Genomic DNA, 21,049 nt, shown 5'->3' on the forward strand with positions numbered 1-21,049 from the left:
AGAAATACTTCCTGAGACCATATAAGGGCTCCGAAAAGAGGAGTTTTTTTTTAAATGTCTATTTATTTCTGAGAGAGGGAGAGAGACAGAGACAGAGCGTGAGTGGGGGAGGGGCAGAGAGAGGGAGACACGGAACTCAAAGCAGGCTCCAGGCTCTGGGCTGTCAGCACAGGGCCCGATGCGGGGCTCGAACTCATGAACCATGAGATCATGGCCTGAGCCGACGTCAGATGCTTAACCGACTGACTGAGCCACCGAGATGCACCCCCCCAAATAAGATGAACACTTGATATCAGCGCTTGATTATTGCCGTTTGCTAGTATTGATTACTATTGTTTTCTGATTACATATTGATGTGCGCGGGCTTGGGAAATTCAACCTAAAACTGCTCGTTTTCTTTCTTGTCTGTAATATGGAGATTACAAGGATCTCCTTCAAATGCTTTTGAGGATTAAATGAAATGATTCCCCTGGAGTTCAGGAGAACAGTCACCTGAGGGTTCCCTCCCCCTCCTACTCAAGAATTGATCAGTCCTACCGGACTCTCCTCTGGGAGGGGCTCATTCCTCTGTGCTCCCCTGCTGTTACCCCTGGTCCTATGTCGGTGACTCACATTAGTGGTGTCCATCCTTGCCCGGTGGGATGGGAAGGGAGTGTGTGTCTGTGGTGGGCCCCGTGTCACTCTCCGCCCCCCAAGAGGACCTGAGTGGGAGAGGCCAAGCACTGTTGTTTCCTCGGGTCAATGTCAGGCCTTTCAGCAAATGCAGGCGGGTCAGGAGACGCACCAGTTCCTACCCAAGGATACACTATCTGACCTCCTACGTGATTCAGCCTTTGCTTTCTTGCATGTTTTCTAAAAAAAAAAAAAAAAAAAAAAAAATCGGGGCGCCTGGGTGGCTTAGTCGGTTAAGTGTCCGACTTCAGCTCAGGTCATGATCTCACGGTTCGTGGGTTCAAGCCCTGAGTTGGGCTCTGTGCTGACAGCTCAGAGCCTGGAGCCTGTTTCAGACTCTGTGTCTCCCTCTCTCTCTGACCCTCCCCCGCTCATGTTCTGTCTCTCTCTGTCTCAAAAATAAATAAACTATAAACAAAAATCGACCTCACCTCTGAGATTACCTAGAGCCAATTTATTTTTAAAGTGCATGGACGGTCACTTTTACTTTATGTCTCTAATTTCCTAAATTCTGGTTTTCTTCTTTTTTTTTTTTTAAAGTTTTATTTATTTCTAGGAGAGAGAGAGAGAGAGACAGCGTGAGCAGGGTCAGAGAGAGAGGGAGTCACAGACTCTGAAACAGGCTCCAGGCTCTGAGCTGGCAATCAGCACAGAGCCTGACGCGGGGCTCGAACCCACGAACCGCGAGATCATGACCTAAGTGAAAGTCGGACGCTTAACCGACTAAGCCACCCAGGGGCCCCTTCTTCTTCTTTTTTTAATCTGGCTGACTATTCCCCGCAGTCTTTCACCTTAGCCAGCCTGCCTGGGTGATTCAAACATTTTCAAATGATGAAATAAATATGATCCCGAGGGAGAGTAGCAGTAAATCAAGGCATTATATTAATTATTGTCATGATTGGAGTTCTCCAGAGCTGAAAGGCAATATAGATAACACATATTTTAACACCTATTTAATGTCGAATTCAGTACTCTTAAATCTGCTCTGCATTTCATTTGACTCTTCCCTCTACAAGGTTGCCCACTGCCACCGATAGTTCTAGAAAACCTAATTGGGAACTGTCTACCAGTTGCTAACTGGTTCGCAGCAGGTGACCAGCTAGTATGTACGCCACCGTATGCTGGAGGCTGATGGCAAGTGGCTGCTGCTTAGGTCCCACCCCATGCCACAGCATGCATCATGGCTATTGTCTTTTCCCAAAGCTTGGATGGTTTTGGCCACATTCTGGTATTCCAGGTCCTACGGCTGTCAAACAAACTACCTTCAAACTTAGTGGCCTCACACAACCATTTATTATTGCTCACAGATTCCGGGGATCAAGAATTTGGACAGAGCATGGCGGAAATGACTTGTCTCTGCTTCATAACGTCAGGAGTCTCCACTGGAAGGCTCAAAAGCGGGGGGCTGGAATCATCTGGAAGCCCGTGCGCTCACCTATCAGGTGGTTGACGCTGTTGGCTGAGATGTCAGCTGCCTCTGGCCTCTCCACGGGGCCTGGGCTTCCTCACAGCGTGGTGACTGAGTTCCCAGGATGGGAGTCCCGGGAGGGCCAGGTGGAAACTATGTCCTTTTTCTGACCTGGCCTTGGAAATCACATAGCATCACTTCTGTGGGACACTACTGGGGACAGCAGTCATGGGACAGAGGCTCTACCTCTGATGGGAAGGGCGGTTTGATGGAAGAACACCAGGGTCCATTATGAGCATTTGGGGAGAAAATACAATGGGCCACACTGGGGTTGTCTTTGGTGGGGTCCTGTGCTCTCCCTCTGGTCGAGAGCTGTCGGTCATTGTCTTCCGGATGGAAGGAAAAGACACTTGAGCCATCGCCCTGATTACACGCCGTGGTGGCAGAAATACGAATCTCAATCACACAGGCAGACTTAAGGAAACTACCAGAACGATGGTTTACAAACGCGATTTGGGGTAGGGCACTTTTCTACTGTCTTACTTTGGGGTACTGTAACTAAGTACCATAGACGGGGTGGCTTAGAAAGCCCAGACATTTCTTTCTCACAGTTGTGGGCGCTGGAGGTCTGAGATCGGGGAGCCTGTGTGGTCCAGCTCTGGGGAGAGCCCTCCTCTGTCTGGCTCGCAGACACTGACTTCTTGTGTCCTCACACGGTGGGGACAGGGTGAGAACTCTCTCGGGTCCCTTTCAGAAGGTGCTAACCTCACCACGAAGGCTCCTTCCTCATGACCTAATCACCTCCCTAAGGCCCCTCATTCCTAATGCTATCACGTCAGAAGTTAGGTTTCCACATACGAAATTTGGCGAGGTCCTAACACCTGCTTAACATGTTTTTGATGCTTTCCTATTGGGCTTGGGGAAAAAACCCCGCAAGTTTCTCAGTGGAGCTTATAAGGCCTACATCTCGAACCCTCTCTCTTACCACTCACTCTTCCCCTGCTCTGAGCTCCACTTTGCATCTCAAACCCAGCATCTCTCTCTCTCTCTCTCTCTCTCTCTCTCGCCTGCGGGCTTTGAGCCAAATGTTGCCTCTGCAGAATGGCGCCAGAAACGAATCCTTCACGAACCCCTTCCCTTGCTTAGATGTTCAATTCTCAGGCTTGTCAGGATCCAGCTCCTTGGATCCATTATTTCGAGAGTATTCCCCGTGCCAGAAGGGCTGGGCTGGGAGAGGATTGCAGCTTCCGCCACAGGCCATGTCAGAACCAGCCCATCTTCCGTGGCCTTGTAGAACAGTAGTGTCCAATAGCCATAGAAGGTGAGCCACAAATGCGACCATGGAAATGATTTAAAATGTCTTAGCAACCACATTAAAAAGAGTAAAAAGAGAAGAGGTGAAATTAATTTTATTAATATATTTAACCTAACGTATCCAAAATATTTTCCGTTCTTTTTTTCATGCCACATCTTTTTTTTTTAAATTTTTTTTAATGTTTTATTTATTTCTAGGAGAGAGAGAGAGAGAGAGAGAGAGAGAGAGAGAGAGAGAGACAGCGTGAGCAGGGGAGGGTCAGAGAGAGAGGGAGTCACAGACTGAAACAGGCTCCAGGCTCTGAGCTGGCAGTCAGCACAGAGCCCGACGCGGGGCTCGAACCCACGAACCGTGAGATCATGATCTAAGCGAAAGTCGGACGCTTAACCGACTAAGCCACTCAGGCGCCCCTTTTCATGCCACATCTTTGAAATCTGGTGTGTATTTGGTGCTTCTGGCACATCTGTATCAGGACCGGCCTCACTGAAGATCCTCAGTATCGTTCTGGCCAATACCAGTGCAGCTATAGGACATTTTCACCATCACAGAAACTTCCACTTGACAGCCCGGGTCTAGCGCGTTGTTTTCTATACATAAAAGATGGAAGAAATATCATCTCAGATGTGCTTGCACTTCAGGCATCAGAGTTGTCCCTGGGAAGGTGAGCGCGAATAGAGTTTTGCAGACTTAAATGATGCTCAAACACACTGGGAGGGAAGACTATCGAAAAGAAAATCGAAGCCAATTTTTAAAAAGTCTAATTGGAAAGAGAGTGAAACAATGGGAATGTTGCAAGAATGTCACAGTAGAAAGAACAACCATATCCCCTTTATCCTATTGTTGAATGGCTTACGTTTGACCACATTTGCTCCATCACTGATGCTCCTTCTCTCCGTAATCATCTACCTACACACGCATATACGCTTTTATCCCCTAGACTGTTGGAGGGTAGGTTACACATGTCGTGACCTGGTACTCGAAAACGCCCCAGTGTTTCTTAAGGGTAAGAATATTGTCTTATATAACCACAGGGCAGTTGTCAACAGTTTGGTGCCAACTTCCCAGTAGATTTACCAATATATTTCGATCAAATTCACCATTCATATTCCCATTTTGTCAATGACCCCAATAGCGATTCCGTGCCCAGTCTAGGATCTAGCATAGCATCAGATACTGCATTAAGGTGACATGTCTCTTTCTTCTCCTGTGTGGGACATTTCCAGGTCAATTACAGTTGACCCTTGAACAACACAGGTCTGAATTGCGTGGGTCCCCTTACATGTGGATATTTTCAATAAATAGAGTATAGTACTGTAAATATATTTTCTCTTCCTTATGGTTTTCTTTTTTGAAAAATATTTTATTATTATTTTTAAATTTTTTTGATGTTTATTTATTTTTGAGAGAGAAAAGGAGAGCGCCAGCATGAGAGGGGCAGAGATAAAGAGGGAGACAGAGGATCCGAAGTGGGCTCCGCGTTGACAGCAGAGAGCCCGACACGGGGCTCAAACTCACGGACCGCGAGATCATGACCTGAATTGAAGTTGGGTGCTTAACTGACTGAGCCACCCAGGAGCCCCCCAACATATTTTATTATTTATTAAAGTACTTTCTACACCCGACTTTGGGGCTTGAACTCACAATCCCGAGATTAAGAGTTTCATGCTCTTCTGACTGAGCAAGCCCGATTCCCTTCCTTACGATTTTCTTAATAACATTTTCTTTCTCTAGCTTACTTTATTGTAAGAATATTGTAAATAATACACATAGCATACAAAATACGTGTTCGTTGATCGTTTATGTTACTGCTAAGGCTTCTGATCAACACTCGGCTATTAGTACTTACATTTTGGGGCATCAAAAGTCACACATGGATTTTCAACTAGTGGAGGGGAGGGCGGGTGCTCCTCACCCACACATTGTCAGAGGGTCAACTGTATTTCAAAGAGAATTCTTTATGAAGGGATTCTCCGCTTCTTCCTGCCTCGATCTTATTTATTTTGTACATTTGAGTTTTCAGTATAGTGGGTTTCCTTAAAGGCAGAGAGCACTGCTATCTTAGGCAGATAGGAGAGATAGGAGATACGAGATTCTACTGGAGCTGCCCTTTCCAATTCAGGGTAAGGCCTCAAACTCTACTTCCGAGAAAGGACCTCAGAATCCAGGCCTTCCTGATCTGGGGGACCGTCCCCTGCGCAGCTCACCTGCCAGAGGCATCAGGGCACAGTGCCACGTGTTTCACAGCCACCGAGACCACAGGGCTGGCCCGTGGATCTCGCCTTGTTTCATGCCTTCCTGGAGACTCTCGGGGTGCATGCCGGCAAGCCCACCAGAAGGCGGGCAGCGGCTGGCTGGACAGCTGACTTTCCCACTCCGTGATTTAAAACCCGGCTCCTCTACAAGTTCACATAACCTTTCCTGACTGTCTAGATTGCAAAACCGGGCCAGATTTCCCCCAACTCCCAGGAGACCCACACAAGTCCTCTCATTTGCTCAATTACAGCGACAGACAGATCACAATGGAAGGAAACACTAAATTAACCATGACAGCCATTAATACGACCTGCTTGGTGGCAGTGACTGTGTTGGGGGATCACAGATCCGATGGCTATAACATATTGGTGATGGGGCCGCCCCCATTGGCTCCTCGGCGGGCCTTGAACTTGCTGGAAAAGACCAGGCCTGCACACAGGGCCCCGTAGCCATGGCAACGGGCTCTCGCTCAGCAAAACACATAAAGATGATTCATTTTGTTTTCCTTTCCTTTCTTTCCACCCAAATTTTCATGTGGGTTGGAATCTATTTTTAATTTCTTTCCTTGGAGGAGAGGCTATTTTTAATTTTGTTACCTCCCTCCTGGGGGCCTGTGAGGCCTGGATTTGAATGACCAAGGGAGGTGGGCCACACTAGGTCTGAAGTCCTGGAACTTTTCGGGGGGTTTCTGGAGAGAGGGGAAGGGGAAGGGAGGTAGAGTCTGGGTGGAAATGGTGCCAGCGCGGCCTTGGTATTAAGGCTGGGACCTCATGTCCTGGAATTGTCCTAAACTCCTGTTCACACTATCTCCCGCTTTCTGCTGGAGGAAGGAGCGACCTGTCCTCTCATTGCCATTTCTAATGCGTTTGCCATCAGAAAACCAAACTCTTCTGGATCGACAGGCTGCTTTCATCTCCATGTTCTTTTCTTTTTTGAAATTTCTGTAAAATTTATTTTTGAGAGATGGAGAGAACGCAAGTTGGGGAGGAGCAGAGAGAGAGAAGGAGACAGAGGATCAGAAGTGGGCTCTGCGCTGACAGCAGTGAGTCCAGTGTGGGGCTTGAACTCATGAACCGCAAGATCATGACGTGAGCCAAAGTCGGAAGCTCAACCGACTGAGCCACCCAGGCGCTCCCATATCCATTTTCTTATTTGATCTTTGAGGTAGCCGGGTGGCGCCGAGACCCCATGTGTCCACCCACATCAGAGGCCCCGCCTTCTGGGCACAGTGCCAGATGCCACTTCGCAGCCCCCTGGCACCCAGGTGGGCATGGGAGTAGAGCTGGCCAGTGGAACAAAGGCAGAAGTGCCGTGCACGCTGCCACTTCCGGCCCTGGTCCCTAAAACGTCCCTCATCACACTCCCCCTCCCCCCATTCTGTGTTTGCTTGCTGTCTGCCAGCAGGGTGGAGAGATCTCTGGGAGGGCAGGAGGCCCCTCCACCAGAGATTCCAAACCCGTCAGCCTGCAAACTTGGATGGGAGAGAAATTGATCTTTATCTCCACTAACTTTCTAATGAGATTTAGCATTTCCTTCGATTATGAGTGTAGGCAACAAACCACGGTGGTGTTAGCAGTTCCTGAGAGCTTGTCTCCAAAAGAAATCACAGACATTTCATATCGTATTACCGTTGTTATGCGTATCTCAAAATATCATTTCCACTTACCACTTTGAAATAGCAAGTTATTAGACCTGCCACTCTATCTTATTAATTACTGCATTAATAAAGAAGCATATATTTTATAATATCACAACTTTTTTTTCTTTTGGTAACTCTATTTCAATATAATTGGTTTTCCTTGTTATTTTATTTTATGCACTTATAAAGCTTCTTGTGAGAAGCAGCCCACAGACATCGTTGCATGTCAAAAGAGTCCAGGGTACAAAGGACAGAAGTTCTGGCCCTGTGGCCCTGACTCGTCACATACAACTATGATGTGAATGAGTGACAACCTTTTATTGGGTTATGCCAGAGACATTTCAAGAGTGTTTGTTAAAGCCACTGGTATTCCTTACTCTGACTGATACACCAGGACAGTGACAACATTCTACCCAAATGTATAGATGGAGGACTGAGCTCACATGTGGCAGGTGGCTGGCCTAGTGGCACACATGTGTCAAAATGACACAAAGATTCAAATCTCGTCCTCCTGACCTCAGTCCAGGGCTCTTTGAGACGCCCACCATGGCCCCATCTTTTTCATACCTCAGCCTCAGAATGCTTCTGGGTAGAAGTGAAGTGGTAAGAAACCTTCCTCCCCAGCCTACATGCTTGCTGGCTTTCCTGTCCATGAGAAAAGTTTGCTGAACAAAGCTCTGGAGCTTTCTGTAGTGATGGGAATGGACTGTGTCTGCACTATCCAATATGGCAGCCACTAGCCATACATGGCTATGGAGCACTTGCGATTGCTTTGCTGGACTGAGGAACTGAATTTTTAATTTTATTTCATTTTAGTTAATTTACATAAGTACATATTCATGACTACTATACTGGATAGTGTAGCTCTAGAGCAGTTTCTTAGCCTTTAGCAGGCATCAGACTCACGTGAAGGGCTGGTTAAAGCAGATGGCTGGTCTCCACGCCCAGAGCATCTGATTCAATAGTTCTGGGACAGGGCCACGGATCTGCCTTTCTGACTCGGTCCCAGCTGATGCTAATGCCGTGGGTCAATTCTCAACCTTAACCCTGATGCCACTGAGGGTGAGATACATCTTTGTTGTGGGGACTGTCCCATGCATTATACATTGTTTAGCAGCATCCTGGCCTCTACCTCCTTGATACCAGTAGCACCCCAATACCCTCTCCCCAAGTTGTGACAATCACAAACGTCACCAAACATGGCCAGTGTCTGCTGGGGAGCAAATTCCACTCCTAGGTGATAACCACTGGTGTAGACACACACAAAGACATTTTTTTTTTTTTTAAACACCAGAATTTACACTTAAAAAAAAAACACAGTTGATGGGGTGCCTGGGTGGCTCAGTCGGTTAAGCGTTCGACTTCGGCTCAGGTCACTCACGGCTTGTGGGTTTGAGCCCCGCGTCGGGTTCTGTGCTGACAGCTCAGAGCCTGGAGCCTGCTTCTGATTCTGTGTCTCCCTCTCTCTCTGCCCCTCTCCTGCTCACCCTCTGTCTCTCTCTCAAAAATAAATAAACATTAAAAAAATTCTAAAAAAAATACAGTTGACCCTTGAGTAATGTGGGGGTTAGGGGAGCTGACTCCCCTGTGCAGTGGAAAGTCTATCTATAAGTATTGATTCCCTCAAAACGTAACTACTAATAGCCTACAGTTGACCAGAAGCGTTACCAATAACATAAACAATGAACATATATTTTGACTGTTCTATTATATATTGTGCGCTTACAGTAAAGTGAGCTAGAGAAAAGAAAATGTTATTAAGAAAACCATAAGGAAGAGAAAATACATTTATAGTACTGTACTGTTTTTATCGAAAAAAAATCCTTGTGTAAGTGGATCTGCAATGTTCAAATCTACGTTGTTCAAGAGTCCATTGTAGCTTGACTTTAAATCTGAACTTAATTTCTTCTTACATCTGCTCTAAAAGTGCCAAAAGCTGATTATATTCCAACACACCAGACTAGGTTGGGATTTTTCTCCCCCGTCAAAAATAAATCAATCGGGGCTCAGTCGGTTGAGCGTCTGACTTCGGCTCAGGTCAGGATCTCACGGTTCATGAGTTCGAGCCCCGCGTGTCGGGCTCTGCGCGGACTGCTTGGAGGTTAGAGCCTGCTTCAAATTCTGTCTCTCTCTCTCTCAATCTCTCTCTGCTCCTCTCTTGCTTGTGCGTTCTCTCTCTCCCTCTCTCAAAAATAAATAAATAAATAAATAAATACACCTTAAAACAATCAATCATGTCTATGGCTCAGTACTCATCGGGCGCCAAGCACTCATGCCGCCCTCTGTGCTGGCCTCTGCCTCCACTTCTCCCTTCCTCTTCCCCTCCCTGCCTCTAGTCTCTCCCTCACAGTCTCCCTTTTGACTTCCCAAAGCTTCCCTATTTCCATTTCATTCCCTCCTTCCCTCTTGGCCTCCTGGGGCCTCCCTCCCTGCTTCCCCTCCTCCACGCACCCCGCTCTCCCTGCAGCAGAGACTTGCATTGCTGGTCCTGCATGCTGTTTATTCTCCGTTGCCGTTGTCTCTGTCGGCTCTGGCTCTGGCTGTGTTTCTTGCTTTCTTCCTTTTATCTCCAGTCTGTGTTTGTTTTGGGCTGGCCACGTTTGGCCTCTGGCCCCAGACCGTCTAGGCTCCCACTCTGCACTGGCTCCCTGCCCCTTCAGAGCCCTGGCTCCCTCACAGAGCAGCAGCCCCCTAATACCGCTAAGCTTCACACGGACTGGGGGGATTTCAGACAGCATAGTAAGAAGACCAAACAGGGTGGGCTTTCTTGGCCTTATGCCAGACTCACGTTATGCCACTGATCAAGAGAGGGCTGAGGATTTAGGTAGTGCTTCTTTTAAATTAAGCATTTAGAAATCGTTGTCACCATCGTGGTTACGAAGGAGAGGGAATAATCTATGTCGGGGAGACAACTGCACGTGGCTTGGCATTTGTCCTGTGGAGAAGTCAAACATGTCAGAGGCTGACATTCTCATATGGAGGTGACATTAAACAAACAAGGTGGCGGGGAACTCTTTAAATCACCTGCAATATTTCAAGAAGTCAATCAATAATATAGCTGTGACAAGCCGGGGCCACAGACTTGCCCATGACCAGTGGGTTTTGCTTCCCACATAAACATGCTTGGCAGGAACTGTGCTGCTAATATGGGGCACGAAGTGTGTCTCCCTACCCTGACTTTGTCCCACCATTAGTGCATTTAAAAAAAAAAATGACCTTTGGAAAGACCCAGGCTAAAGATGATCTCTACCGGCCACTCACTAGGTGGGATTACTCGGAAATATCAGATTGTTGACTAATACTTTCTGTTTTCAGCCGCTTGTCTGGGTGCTGTCAGAGGCGCCGTCTCAGACGTGGAGGGTACCAACTATTTAAATCCTTACTTATGAACATAAAGCCAGGGGCTGGAGGAGCCCAAGCGAGGCTGGCTCCAAAGGAAAACCGCATAGCGATTATACATGCCTTGAACAAGACAGGAGGTTGACCATGCTTCAGTCGATAGCAAGAGATAGCACTTCAAACCCAAGGGCTCCTGGGAGAGGGGTAAGACTTGGGCTTGAATTCCTGCGAACTGGTACATCGCTAACTTTAGAGAGGCATTCTCAGCCAGGTTTTGATTGAGGACGGCAGGCCTACCTGAGGGTTCTGGCTGACCAAGGGTAGGGAGTGATGTGGGAGGAGAAAATGGGGGTCCTCTCTGCTGTGGATCCAGGCCCGAGGAATCCCATAGGGGCCTCCCCCTTACGTGTACCCCGGTGTGGTGAATAGCACCGTGCTTTCGTCACTGAAACTGAGACCATAAACCTCAGGTGTGGCAGTGGGGGTGGAGGGCCGCTGGTGAGGACCTGAGATCATCCAAGATGCCGGGAGGGGTGCTGGGCAGCAGAGGCAGGAAGCCAGTGACCAGTGGGGAGACTGACGAGGGAATGAACACTTTCATGAGACACAGGTTCTCCGGGCCAGGGGGTAGACTCTTGAACTCTTGCGAGGTTGGAAGGACCCTCGAGGTCTCGCTATTGTCCATTGTCCTCCACACTAAACCTACCTGGGGGTCCCGTGGCCTTTATTTGTGTATCTCCAGCAGAGAGGAACTCACATCTTCTGAGAACTTGTTCCAATCCTGGACGAATTTAATGGTGGGATCTCCCGTTCTCTCAGCAGTTCTTTGGACTCTATGTGTTACGAAGAGTTAATGTAGCTCCTCTGTCATAGTACAGCTTTTCATCTATTTGAGGATCGCGTTCTTGTTCTCCATGAGTCTCCTCTTCCCGCATAAATAATAAGCGGTGTCATCAACTGCTCTGTATACCCTGTGGCTTTGTGGTCCTTCACGGGTCCCACTGCCCTCCTATGGACGTGTGCTAGTTTGTCAATGTCCTTCATCAAGTGTGACGCGGAACAGCTCATGGCTCTTGTTTCAGTTAGCGAGTGCTGCGGAACAACCAGTCACAAAAATCCCAGCAATGAGCTCGTGATTCTCTGGATCGGCTGGGCTGCAGCTCAGCTAGGCCGGGCTTCCCTAGCCAATCTCGCTGACCTTGACCGGACTTGCTTACATTTCTGGGGCCGGCTGATCTCGGCTAGGCTTGGTTGGACCATTCACGTGTCTCTCATCTCCTGCTGGGACCAGTGGGCTAGCCCCAGAATGTTCTTCTCAGGAAGATGGCAGACGCCTAACAGGACAAGCCCAATCATACAAGTATTTTTCAAACCTTTGGTCATGTCCAGCCGGTTAACAAGTCACATGACCAAACCTAGACCCAAGGGAGGAGGGGAGCTCTGGCTCCTTTGTGGGAGCAACTTTAAAGGGACACAGCAAAGGACAGGGACAAAGGGAGGGCTGAAGAACTGGGGCCTTTGCTATAGCCTACTGTAGATTTGATCTGGTCAGATCAAAGCAGTGCTAGATTTTTTTCCTTCTCTTTTTCTGGACACCATGTTTCTATCAGCTCAAGCTAAGATTCAATAACCTTTTCAGGTAACCATACTGATGACTTACACTGAACGTGCTGTCAAGTAGAAGCTGCAAGTGTTTTTACATATGCTTGCCAAGCTCTGGGCCTGTGCCACTGACCTTTTAGGCCCTGGTGCAGGACATCACGTGTATTCCTAGTCAATTTTTATCTTGATGGAATCAGGCCCCAAAATATTTAAGCAAGATGAAATCCATACCTCCTCTTCTTTCAAGTCCCATATCTGCACATTTCATCATGGTGTCACCAGACCTCTTCTTGGTGTCTGTGATAGCAATGTTGAATTGACCTGTCGAAGATAAATAGAGCCCTACATCTCTCTGCCAGAGCCTGTCTTGTGGGCCGCCAGTCGTCCATTATTTTGCATTCCTGGGGTCTGGTATTTTAAACACTAGAAATTCATCTGATTTCATCATCATCTGGCCTCCTCTCTCTATCTTGTCTCAGGGATGTGAAGAGACTTTGTGGAATGCTTGTTATGATCACATGAAAGACAGATAGGATTTAGAGAGGAGATATCATTTCGAGGGAGCAGGATGAGTAAGCTCCCTAGATGGGTGCGAGTAGGTATATTGGTGGATATAGAGTCTTCAGATAGTCTCATGAGTGGGGCCATTGAAGGTAAGACCAGAAAGGGAAGCTGACTTCATGTTATGAGAGTTCTTGGGTACCAGGATAATGAGACGGGAATTTTACTTACACGTTTCCAAAAACTTGCAGAACATAATGGTTCCTTAGAGGTGCCCCTTAGGGTTGCCTTGACTTGGGGCGTATGGCAACAACTGCTTGGCCCCAACATCTGTTCCCTTCTTCTTCAGTCATAGCGCCCATGATTTTTAGTAGGGCACACGGCTCCCCAGAATAAAGACTGCATTTTCCAGCTTCCCTCATGCCTAGGTGACCATATTTTAGCCAATAGGGTTTAAGTGCAAGCAGCATGAGTAACTTCCAGAGAATGTCTTCAAAGGATGAGATGTAAACTTCTTCATCCCTTCTATCTGGCTGGATGCACATCTTTGGTCCTGAAGTGACACTGGCAAAGTCATAAAATAGAAATGATTCGGATCTCTCAGCACATGCAGTTCTACTCCAATCACGTAATGACTATTAAGGATTTCTTTTATGTGAGCAAGCAATAAAAAATTCTATGTATTATGTCGAACTTCTCTCAAAGTAAACCCAATCCTAATTCTCCTCGCTAATACAGAGGGACAAGAGACCACATAAATCTGGCTGTGATGCACAAAAGAGGTCCAGTGGCGGTGCGAGAACAGTTGGCTCCTGACTATCCCTGTGCATGCTGGGAAGGCAGCCATGATGTAAATGGTTGAGAATCCTCCACCAACAAGCCAGTTACACTTGGGTTCATGGGTATGTGGAGCTCTGCGCCACTGTTCCTTTTTCCCTCCTCACTCCTGAGTCACCGCTATGCTCTGGCCACCTGGTCTCCAGGGTCCTGGGTGGGTCATTACACCAGGTTGCAAGAGGCAAGATTCTGCCTGGAGTAAAAGGATATTGTCTGCATGAGCGTTCTTCCTGGAGCAACGGCCAAATGTGCCCAACATGTCAGGAATCAGAATGACTTTTCTTCCCGTGGCTTATAATCACAATTATACTTAGTAAACACCTATTTGCCCCCCAGGGATTAGCTAATGGTACCTCTCCCTTTGCTAACAGTGAATAGGGGATAAGGGACGGAGGGAGATTTAGCATAAATTTCACAACCACCAAGTTTAAGTTTTTATGTCTGCGTAAATGAGCTGAAATTGGCCTGGTGCTCCATTTGACCAAACTGCTGAAAACTTGACCCGGGCCTCCACAGAAACTGGGGCATTTAGACATGGTTAAAAAGCTCAGTCAGTTCAGGCGGCTGCCCCCAACTTCCAGTGCTTCTCAGCTCTGGTGGGCTGACCATCTGTCCTGGTCCGGGAGTTGAGGCCTCTGGTATGAGGCTGCTCTCTGCCCCCACCCTGGTTGGTGGCCAGGGTGCGGGCTCCGTGCGTGTTTGGTCGCAAGCTCCCACCCCATCACCTGTGCGTGGAACACACACGTGTATCCTTCTTGCACCTGCTGTCTGCACATGCTTCCTTGTCCGGCTGTGGGAGCTCTCCGTGCTTCCTGACTGCCTCTCCACCACTGCGGGCCAAGCTGAGCTGTGAGCACGTCTCTGAGATCATCCTCATTTTGGGGCCCAAGGCACGCTACCCACACACGTACTGCAGCCCTTGGGCACTGTCTTGGCTCCATTGAGGGCTGCTCCGAAAGGCTCCTCTGCTCAAGGATTCACCCAAATTCATCTGCCCTTTGCCCTGGCATTCCTCTTAGGCTGGTCCCAGGGATCATCAGCAAGGCTTAGCCGGGGGTGAGCTAGGGATACCCTTTGGGAGGGTGGGCTACATGTGAATCCCCTCTCCTCCAAGCCTCTCCTCTGGGCAGCTGGCTTAACCTTGATCTACTCTGACGCTTCTTTGTTTTCAACTGTGTTTTCTCAACACACACACACACACACACACACACACACACACACACCATGAATGCCACTGCCACCGTCCACCAATGGCTTGTAGAGGCAAGAGGAAAAATGTAGAAAAGAAAATCTTGTTATTATTAATGTGATATCATACCATCCCCGTGGCTTTCTTTTCTAATCATCAACCAAATGACTAAACTTTAAAAGGGCGTGGCTTGGGGGTACTGTTTCTAGGTAGTCTCTCTGTGTTTATTGTACTTTCCTTTCTCTGTGGACGTCGGCAGGAAGAATCTGCTTGAAGACTCCGGTGCCTTGCTGCTTTTCCAGTTTCTAATAATGTACATCACCCAGGATTGTTAGCATAAACTAGAGCACAGCCTGGGGCCACGGGTCTGGGGCCGCAGCTCTGTATAACGCACCGCGTTCTTCTTCCTACTTTTCATATAACACTGGAAGAGTTAAAAAAAAAACCTGAAGTGAGGGTAAGATGTTGGCTAATTTGAATTTCTGCTTGAATGGGGTCCTGGCCCCTCAATATATATGTAGATTGCAAAAATGACCACAAATTCTTATTTTCTCTGCCTCTCGACTCTAACCTTGATTGTGTGATCTGCTTTGGCCAATGGGATCTTAGCAAACACGACACAGTAGAAGCTTATAAAATGCTGATGTGCTGGGACTCAACCTCTCATGCTCTCGGGGAGGGGGGGCACCGGGCCACCACCATCATGTCAGCAAGCCCTGGACTGGGTGATGGGAGTGACCCCTGTGACCTCAGCTAAATGAACGGTTGTTGTTCTAAGCTACTGAGTTAGGGGGTAGTTTGTTACTCAGAAAGAGCTGACAGCTACAGGATGTCCAATCTAACCGAATGTTTGGTGAATTGGCATTTTGTAATTCCGGGGTTCTAGACTGAATATTAATTCTTTCCATACAGAACTACAGACTTGAAAGACAGGCTGGTGTGTCAGTTAAGGGACTGACTCTTCATCTCAACTCAGGTCATGGTATCACTGTTTGTGAGTTTGAGCCCTGCATCAGACTCTGTACTAACAGTGAAGAGCCTGCTTGGGATTCTCTCTCTTTCCCTTGCTCTCTGCCCCTCCCCCACTTGCATGCACGTGCGCTCTCTCTCTCTCTCTCTCAAAAAAAAAAAAAAAACTGAAAAATAAAGACAGAGGCTGAGTTTATGCTAAGTCCAGGATGTACTGTATTTTTTTTCCTTAAAAGCTAATCTCCATATTATTATGCTTATATTGCAAATGTTAGAATAGTATGCTAAATATGACCTTACTAAATTAATTAAGTTTATGCTGTATGTATACTCGTATGTCCATGGAAAATTCTAGAAGAACCAAAGAAACTGTTAACAAAGGGTATCTCTGGGCCTTGGACTAAAGGTGGAATAGAGGTAGGAAGAACTTTAATTTATTGTTTTTATCAGCTTTGAAATTTTTATCATGATCACCTGTTAATTTTATGATTAAAACAGTGCTAAAATTAAACTAAGTCCATCACCAAATGGTTCAAAAATACCAGCTTAGCTCAAAGAACTGTGAGCTTTTTTTTTTTGTCTTTTTTTTCTTAAAAGCTCAGTGTCCAAAATACATCCCATTACTTCAGGATTTTCGTCAGCATAGGCGCCAGTGAATTGGGTTTTTAATCTGGTAAGCATTTGCTACATGTCAAAAACACTGGCTTTAAAGAAAGAAAATGCTTATTTATTTAGTTTTATATTAATTTCCCACCTACTTCCAAGAAATATTTGAAACTCCTAAGGTAACGCATTAATTAAATGCTGCTAAGGCAGAATTTCTGGGCAAATAAAAGACCTTGTGTTACCATAGCGCTACCTTGGCAAATTGGAAAAATAAAGCCCCACAAAAATCTGACTTCATCGAGGGCTCCTAGCTCAGATCCAGTGAACACAGTCTGAATCAAGACTATAATCAGGGTGTCTGAACTGGGAGATGGGGATCATTACCAGCACGAGGCCCTAGAGAGTTGGCATTTGCTGCCTCTCGGGCATGTGGCTACCAGGGCCGGGGAAGCCAGATCATGGCTGGCAGTTTCAGCTTTGGTTTGGAGTCTCAGGACCCGTCAGAGCAATGCAGAAAGAGTCCGGGGAAAACTGTGGCTCTGAGCTCTGATGGCCTTCTCCAGTTCTCCTGGGGTCTGGTTAACCACGTGACCAAATGGCATCTAAGGATCGTGCCATCAGCCTGGCCTATAACACACTCACTGCAAAGAGGTGGTGGGAAAGTGACCCTTGGTTTTGGAAAAAATTCCAGGATCAGGGTTGGTAGTGGATTTCTCATATATGATGCATTGCATGGTGAGTTTCTTGGCTTAAGGTGCTTTGATGTTGTGATTTACTAGAAACGTATTTCTTTTTTTAATGTTTATATTTGAGAGAGAGAGAGAGAGCGAGAGAGCAAGGGAGGAGCAGAGATAGAGGGAGACACAGAATCCGAAGCAGGCTCCAGGCTACAAGCTGTCAGCACAGAGCCCGACTCGGGGCTGGATCCCATGAACCCGGGACAAAGTCAGGTCTGAGCCGAAGTTGGACGTCTAACTGACTGAGCCGCCCAGGCACCCCCTATAAGAAATATATCTCAAATGACCAAAATATATTTCTTATATATATATATCTGGTCTTCACCCACGGTTCCTGCTTACAGGTCCTAAAACCCTTGACATTTCCTAAGTGATCTTTAAGGGCAACTGGAGCCCCTTTTGTCACATTTGGTCTCTTGTCTCCTGTTCCTAAAAATGCTTTGGAGCCACAAAGGTGAATGGATGTCTTGTTATTCCTAACAAACCCCTTTCCATCACTTCGGGGTTTCTGTTAATGGGATGACTATTGGAAAGTGCCTAAGGATGGGGGTTGTTGCCAAGGAAACCAACCACGAATAGAGGGTTGGAACTTTCAGCCCCACCTCCTGATTTCTGGGGAAGGAAGAGAGATTGGAGGCTGCATCTATCACCAAGGGCCAGTGATTTCATCAATCACGCCTATTTAATGAAGCCTCCATAAACCCCCCAAAAGATCGGGTTGGGAGAGCTTCCGGGTTGGTGATCACATGGAGATGTGGGGAGAGTGGCCTTGAGAGGGAGTGGAAGCTTCTTACCCTTTCCCCAGACCTTGCCCTATGCATCTCTTCCATCTGGATATTCCTGTTACGTCCTTTCATGATAAACCAGTCATATAGTAAGTAACCCGTTTCTCTGAGTTTGGTGAGCCACTCTAACAAATTCTTTGAACCCAAGGAGGAGGTAGTGAAAACCTCTGATTCATGGCCAGTGTGTCAGAAGCACAGGCGACTACCTGGACTTTCAACTGGCATCTGAAGTGTGTGTGGGGGCGGGGGTGGGGGGCAAGAGGCAGTCTTGTAGGACTGAGTCCTTACCCTGCGGAACTGCCGCTGTCTCCAGGTAGATCGTGTCAGAATTGAGTTAAGTTGTAGGGCACGCAGCTGGTGTCCAGAGAATTGCTTGAAGGTGTGTGTGGGGGAATGTTCTTCCATCCGAATGGGTCCCAGAACCCCCCTTGCACACGGTCACGGCGGGCTGGACGCAGGTACCGAGGCAATGCTTCTCAACAGGACAGAGAAGGAATGCGTTGCAATGAAACTTGTCGATCTGGGTCAAGAGGAAATGGAAAGAGTGAGAGCGAGGGGGAAATGCCTTGTATAATTAATTAAAGCAAGTGGTTGGGAAGGGCTTTAGGAACTGTCCTCCTGCCTTAGAAATCCATCCACCTGTGTACGGAGCAGGAGCCCAAACAAGATACAATGCAGATGTTGATGGGGCTCCGCAGAGGTCGCCTTAGTCAAAGCTTTTCGGTTGGGCAGAACACAAGCCTACTGATGTTGGCTCGGTTAAAGAGATCTTTAATAAAGAGAAGCAGGGCATCTTAGGGGACCAGGAGCGGTGGTGTGGGGGCTGACGTTGCAAACAGGCTAACAGGGTCCAAGTGAACTGGCCTCTTCTTCTCCTCGGGGCCCCACGGTCTCTCATTTCTGCTTTCCCCACTTATCTTCCCCATTCTCCTCCATACCTTTGCAGGTAGAGTTTCCTGTTTACTCATCAGCGTGCATATCGCTCAAAACGGCTGCTCCTTCTCACTTCTGCGGGGTCTATCCGAATCTGAACAGGTACACCAAAGGACTATAGTTCTGGTGTCTCTTGGCTCACATGTTTGGTGACTCTGACGTATCTGTGTGTTTCCTTCAGCTAGAAGGCTCATACCTGGTCAAAGCAGATGTCGGCAGTGCCCCGCTCATGGTCTTAACCATTTCAGTGCACACTGGCTGCATTTCCAACCACCAGCTCCTACATCTGTCTGCCTGCCTCCAAGGCTTAACTTCTAGAGTGTTCTCCCGGGAGACTGAGCTCCAGTGGCCCGTGGTGGGAACTTGCTTGACAAGGCATCCTGCGTTGGCTGCTTCCTCGTCTCATTTCTGCGCGCCACTACGGGTGCATCTTGGAATCACCTCCTAAATACAGTACCCACGCACAAGTCCTTGCCTCTGTGTTCACTTCTGGGGGAGCCTGAACTAAAATACTAGTTCAGTTGGGGCCCAAAGTCACTTAAAGCAAGAGGGGAGCAGAGTTGTCGGTGGGGCAGACCTGGGAAGGTTTACCTTGTTAAAAAGGAACCATTAGGAGGAGAGGCGGAGCACATGATAAAAAGATTTACACCCACACGGAAATGCACAGTGTTCAGGGTGGGGCTGCGCTGGAGACCATGTGGGTGGAGATCAAAGGCAAGGGGAACAGAAGTCATATTGTTGGAGGAGCATATTACAGGCTGCCAAACCAGATGGGGGACATTGATGATGGGTTCCTGACCGAGACCACACAAGGAGCCTGAAGGCGTGACACCTACCGATGGGGAGCACCGCCGGCTGGACAAGCCGCTCAGAGCCCCCGTCGGTGGAGAGCAGGGTGTCTGAGCAAACACTCGGCTCGCTTTGCCGACAACTTCACCTCCTCCAAGATCCAACAGTGGCAAGAACGGTCGCCACTCAAGAGTGAGCTCAAACCAGGAAGGAGGAGCTTTTGGTGAGGGAGCAGGGTGGGAACGTGGGAGAGGGTGAGTCTGTTCTCTCAGAATGAGGGTCTCGAAGAGTGGGCCTCCCGGACTTCAGAATGCTTGGAGCAGTGGCTCTCGGGCTTAAACAACACCAGGACCCTCACGAGCACTGTGTAAGTTAGGTTCTGCTCACTGCTCGGCGGTCTGATGAGCTGATGTTCACACGTGACAGAGGAAGTGGTTTGCATCTCTGTTTTGTTTGGCCCTCTGGGAATGACCGCGGCCATTCTGAGACGCCTCTCTGTGCAGACAGTACCTCCTCTCGTCCTCGAAGCAACACGGAAATGTAGGCATTCCTTGTATGCGAGTCAGCTTTCCTCTATTGGCAAGTGGGAGAATTCCAGCTTAAACCAAGTTAGACACAAAGAGAATTTATTGGCCCCTGTACCCTGGAAGCAGGACAATGAGGCTGATCAAAAGCACGAGTGGCTGTAGGACCACACATGATATGGGCCAGATTCCTTCTCTCTCTTGGTGTGGGCCTCTCCCTTCTCTAGTCGACAGAAGTCCTAAACACGCCGCGGCCGGTGTCTGCTTTACAGCCTTCTAATGCCACGGACCTTCCCCGCTCGGTCCAATTGGAACACAGAAGGCCTCTGATTGGCCTAATTCCTGAGCGGGCAGGTGAATAGGACACTCTGATTGGCTAGGCCTGGGTCCCGCGCCCCATGGCTGAGTAAGAAGTGGCAGGAACCTGTTACCAGAAGAAGGGAGTCAGGAGTGGGGAGTCCTGGTTAATCCCAAACAATAACAGCCACGTTTCCATTTCCATTTCACAGATGTGGAAACAGAAGTGACCCGGATGCTATTACCTGGTGTGTCACGGAGCCAGGATCCGACCCCAGCATTGCTGCTTCTGCCGGACACAGGTGTCTCTTACCCATGGCTGCAGGATTGGAGAAGGAAGACAGGGGCGGGCATTGGTTTTCTGAAAGGGTGTTAGAGGAGATGTTACTTAAGGCCCAGGATCCCTTTCCGAGGCTGGTGCACCTGTCCCCATAGTTGCTGGATGGGGGCCGCCCATGAGAAGTGCCTGGGAGGTCCCCACACCCCAAGGTGGCTAGCCGCCAATGGCTGACTGATAGGGAGGTGGAAAACCCACCCTCTTTGCCTTAAAGGGGTCAAGTCTGCTTGGTCCCTTCACACTGCAGAGAATCCTGGAGGGTCAAACGCAGGTGAGGCTTCAACGGAATCCACGGCGCTGATCTCCCGAGTCCCGTA

At 48.2% G+C, this 21,049-nt stretch overlaps 1 long non-coding RNA gene across 1 annotated transcript; it reads right to left on the reverse strand.

Moving 5' to 3' along the window:
* Window positions 1-15,148: 15,148 nt before the first annotated feature.
* On the reverse strand, window positions 15,149-18,861 carry LOC120247866. The gene is made up of 3 exons (XR_005532432.1): window positions 18,791-18,861; window positions 18,141-18,372; window positions 15,149-15,179 (listed from the first exon to the last, which is right to left on the reverse strand). It is a non-coding gene; the product is annotated as an uncharacterized LOC120247866 (long non-coding RNA).
* Between the last annotated feature and the right edge of the window lie 2,188 nt (window positions 18,862-21,049).

The sequence above is a fragment of the Hyaena hyaena genome, unplaced genomic scaffold (genome assembly GCF_003009895.1).
Source record: "Hyaena hyaena isolate Hyena2069 unplaced genomic scaffold, ASM300989v1 scaffold_12, whole genome shotgun sequence".
In the NCBI taxonomy this organism is placed as follows: domain Eukaryota; kingdom Metazoa; phylum Chordata; class Mammalia; order Carnivora; family Hyaenidae; genus Hyaena; species Hyaena hyaena.